This window comes from Cicer arietinum, chromosome 5 (genome assembly GCF_000331145.2).
Source record: "Cicer arietinum cultivar CDC Frontier isolate Library 1 chromosome 5, Cicar.CDCFrontier_v2.0, whole genome shotgun sequence".
In the NCBI taxonomy this organism is placed as follows: domain Eukaryota; kingdom Viridiplantae; phylum Streptophyta; class Magnoliopsida; order Fabales; family Fabaceae; genus Cicer; species Cicer arietinum.
Window position 1 is genome coordinate 25,197,531 of NC_021164.2, and position 4,887 is coordinate 25,202,417.

The following is a 4,887-nucleotide window of genomic DNA, read 5'->3' on the forward strand; positions in this document are numbered from 1 at the left end:
TTAGATCTAGATGAAACGGAGAGGTTTGTGTTTGGCGGTTTTGAAATCCCTAACACCGTTTTTCTTCGTTTTCGAATCAACGAGGGAGAGTGAAGTTAAGAAATCCTTATCCTATCACTCACCAAGCTTTGTGTTTCAAATCTTGAAGAAAAGAAACGAAAAAGAAAGCAAAACCAAGAAGGGGAAAATGGTTAGCCGCGGGGAGGAAGAAGATGGAATGTTTTTCCTTTCCTTTTCCTTCCTTCTATTTTCTTTTCTTACTTATTTTCTTTCCTTTCTTCTTTTCCTTTCCCTCCAAACATATATACCTTATATATATTAATTAAAATTAACAAATATCTCAAAATATCTAGATATTTATTAAAATTACCATTTCACCCATAAGGCCTTAAATTCTCCGTAAAGGATTCACCGCACTTAATTTAATTTATTTATCGACGAGTAATTTTAATCGGCCTCAAAATAACATTTTGATCATATAAACTCCAACATATTATTATCTTTGGATAAAAAGACTCCGAGCCAAAATCCAAAATACACAAAAATACATAAAATACATTTTAAAATTATGGGTCTTACACTAATCTTGTTGTGCTCGTTGCTGGTACTGTTGTAGTCGTCGTTGTTCCCGTTGTGTCTGTCTTTTTCGTTGCACTTCAGGCTACTCCTCAAGACGTTGAGCCCTTGTAGAAGTGGTCGGTCTAACGCACGACCCTCATTATTACCAATATCATTAATTATAATCTGAAGTGCTCTATCAATAAACATAATGTGCACCATTTATGCATAATCATAATCAAAATCAAAGGCAAATAGGTAGCGGCAAAACCTACTCAAACTCAGTTTGTGTATGCATACGCATACTCGGTTCACGTAGCATACACAGATTAAATTTGCGCATGTGTACGTTATCTCAATTGAAAGGCAGGCAACAAGAGGCAAAACCTACGTGAATTGAGTTCAAATGCAATATCAATTCACGTAGTTTACGTTAACTCATATCACGTATGCGTACATTATTTCAATTCACGTAAGCATACGCAAATTGAAATAACGTAAATCACTAACCCAAACTGATTTTTGAAAACACTCAGAATCACCAATGTTGTTTCATTCCAGTATCAAAGTTGACAAAATCAATTTCATTCTCACCAAATTAGTTTCAATCTCAGAACCCTAACTAAATATTGTAAAGAAGAAGAAAAATAAAAGATGGATGCAGACCTAATGTAAGTGGGATAAAATGAACATGATTAAAGTTGTTGAAAATCTTGGTGCTTGATAAAGCTAAAGAGAGAAGATGAAAATAGCGGTGTGAGAAAAAAAAAAGGTAAGAGATGAATATTTGGTAGAAGATGAAGAGAGAAAGACAAAAATTAGGGTTTAAAGAATAAGGCAAATAAGGAAGGGACATTTTGAATATTTCAATTTTATGAAATATTTATGGAGTGTGGGTAGCAAAATTGTTACATGTATTACATATTATATTATTTTTATATCTTACATTTTAAATTAAATAAGTGTAAAAAAAAATACATATTTGGACATTGTAAAATTACTCGTTGCCTATGCAAAATATCATTGCTCAAATATTCTCATGTTTTGTTCAAAACAAAATTTGGTCTAACATGAGTAAGGTTGCAAAGTATTTTTTGAAATAAAAACTTGTAACCAACTGGTTTCTATTTGCATCTGATTCCAGTTTGTCTCTGGTTTTGAGTTTCCTCTAATTCTGTTTATCTTTGGGTCCAGTTTGTCTCTAGTTCCTACTTGCCTCTAGTTATGTTTTATCTTTGCCTCTAGTTCCTAGTTGACTATGATTTCAATATGCCTCTGGTTATGTTTTTCTCTACTTTCTGTTTGTATCTATTTTTTGTGCCTGTTTTTACCATTAATCAACAACAGGTCATATATTATAAAGCAAATAGATTCATTGACAAAAAAATACATAAATGATTCTTAAAATATATAATAAAATATAATATATTCTATTATATAGAGAGTTTATGGAAATTCAATAATCTCGTCTCATGATAAAACACATAGAAGTTCAAAGCAAGACCGTGCATGATCAGGTTACTTGGAGGGAGTTTAGAGTTTAGAGTTTAGAGTTTATGAAATATTTATGATATGAGTAACCAGTCATGCGTTAATTGCAACTACTCTTGGTAGATAGTTGTCACATGTTACCTCGAGCCTCGAGTAACACTCTGCATGCTAGTGTCTTGTTTTAGTTCTGATGGAGTGTCCTTATGTTGTGTGCAATTACATTGAATTGATCAAGTAGTGTTGAAAGTGAACTTTGATAAATGTGTGGAGTAATAATTACATTAAATGTGCATTGAGTTATGCATGGAAGTTTTAGGCACATGGTGTAATTGCCATTAAGCATAGTTTAGAAGCCAATTTGTCATGCATATTATTAAGTTATTAGATTTAGATAGTAATAGATATGATGATTGTAATCGATTAATTGTATAAAAAATATTACATTGTGAATATATAAATTAAACTCTAAATTAAATCTTATACTTTTATGTTAATATATTTTTAGGGAAGTTAATCTTATATTAATACATGATTTTTTTAATGGAAATACATGCTTAATTTCATTATTTCTTGGTATTTTTTCAGATATTTTATTATTTGTTTATGTGTTTTTTTTTTTAAAAAAGCTTATTTAATTTATTCAAAAAGACATTTACCTCAATTCTCATCGAAACCGAAAATGTATGACTTCTCTAGCTTCTGTAGTTTGTATCGTCGCAAACTTAACATTACAAAAAAAATGTTCACATATATGATTATGAATCTATGATCTATTTCGATAAACAATTTATATAAAATTTAAGTGTATGAAAATTAAGTTTACATAAAAAATTATCTTTTGAAAATAGTTGGGTTTGACTATTGGATTAGACATATACATCCAGCCCAATACTATGAAGCTTCTAAGTTATGAGCAATTCAAATTTTATTATTAAAAAATAAAAATAATTTCTTTTTTGTTTAATATATATTTTTATTATAAAAGTGTAATCTTTTGAATTTAATCTCTAAAAAAGTTATTCACTATTATTTTATAGGAAATTTTTTTAGGGACTCAAAATATCAATTTTTTTATAATATTCTTTTCAAAATAGGACTAAAAGAGAATAAAAATATTTATAGACTAAAAAATTAATTAATTTTATAAAAACTAAAATTTTATTTAGCGTTTCTTTTAATAATTAAAATTATACTTTATTTTTATTTAAAATTCCAATTTTTAAATTAAAATATAGTCTCGAATGTTTAAGATGACCCTTAAAAATAGATTAGTAAAAAAAAAATCTTTTGAAAATTGAACATGTATCATCAATAACATCCTTATCTTTTTATTCTTCAATTGTAGAAACAACTTGTCTTAGACATAAAATTCGTTGAACAAAGCACTTATTAAAAGCAATCACCACTCCGTACATGAAGTATTGCTTGGTATAAAAATGTACCAAAAAATAGAAAAAAAAACATACACCAAAATTGCATTTGTTTCCTCGATACTAAATAAGGCAATGTGCTTTGGTGTATTTCTGGCTCACAAGAAAGTGGTCTTTATCATCCAAGGTAATGACGGAGTTGTTTTTGTTCTGACAAATCAATGTAGAGTTTTTTCATTCATATGTATAATGAATTATGTTTTGAGACATTTTTATCGGATGGTTCATGACAGACGAGACAAAATAATTAGGAAATATTAATCTCTCTTTTCAACGTGTGATTTTGCTTAATACACTTTCTCACGTTTAATATTATTAAATTTAATGCACGGATAATTTGGTGGATGGTAAAGAGACTAAAATTTAATATTAGATCTAATTTGTATTTCTTTTATGCTTTTTTGGCTTAATTGTAACTTTGGTCTCTCTATTTTAGCTGAATCGCAAAAGTAGTCTCTTCATTTTGTTTATCTCCAGTTTTGGTCCCCAAACAGAACTTTAGTCTAAAAATTGATGAAGTTTCATTTTTTTAAGCCGCACCACATCATTAATGATAGTAGATTTCAGGTACAATTGTTGCACCATGAGATCTTGAGGCATGATTTGACTTAAATAAACGCAACAAAACTGAAACTTCATCAAGTTTTGGACCAAAATTCTGTTTGGGAACCAAAACTGAGGAGAAACAAAATGGCGGGACTACTTTTGCGATTCAGCTAAAATAGGAAGACCAAAACTGCAATTAAGCCCTACTTTTTTAGACCTTATCTTTTTTCAATAAGAGATTTGAGATTTTACCATTGCACTCTCATCAACTTTAATACAATATTAAATTTTTATATATTGAACTCTAATATCACTAACCAAACAACAAAGAAGACTTGACCAAATCACCAAGAAGACTTTCGATGCAAGAATCCAACACCAGAATCTCTCGCTGACCAAACTGCCAAGAAGACATGGAGGGATTTTTTTAAATATTTTTTCATAACATAAATAATGATTCACTACTGATTTATTGGTTCAAATAATGATTCAGACACAATAGTTAAGTGGATGCGATACCCCAATTTTGTCCTATTAATTTATAAAAAAAAAATATGTTTAATTATAACATTTCGTAATTATTCTTATTAAACCTAAAAACATTCATCATTCACGAGGATTATACCATGCACCCCACACATAAATTTGCCACCCCTCAAGACATATAAAAATATAATTTTATCCTTTTAACCATTTATAATAAGTTTCAAAATTGATAGTTTCAGAAGTTTCAAATTTTCGAAATAAGGATTATATTTTGAAATTTTGGAAAGTTTTGAAAGTTTCTAAATCTGGAAAGTTTCGAAAATTTCTAAATCTAGAAAGTTTCGAAAGTTTCCAACTCTAGAAATTTTCGAAATAA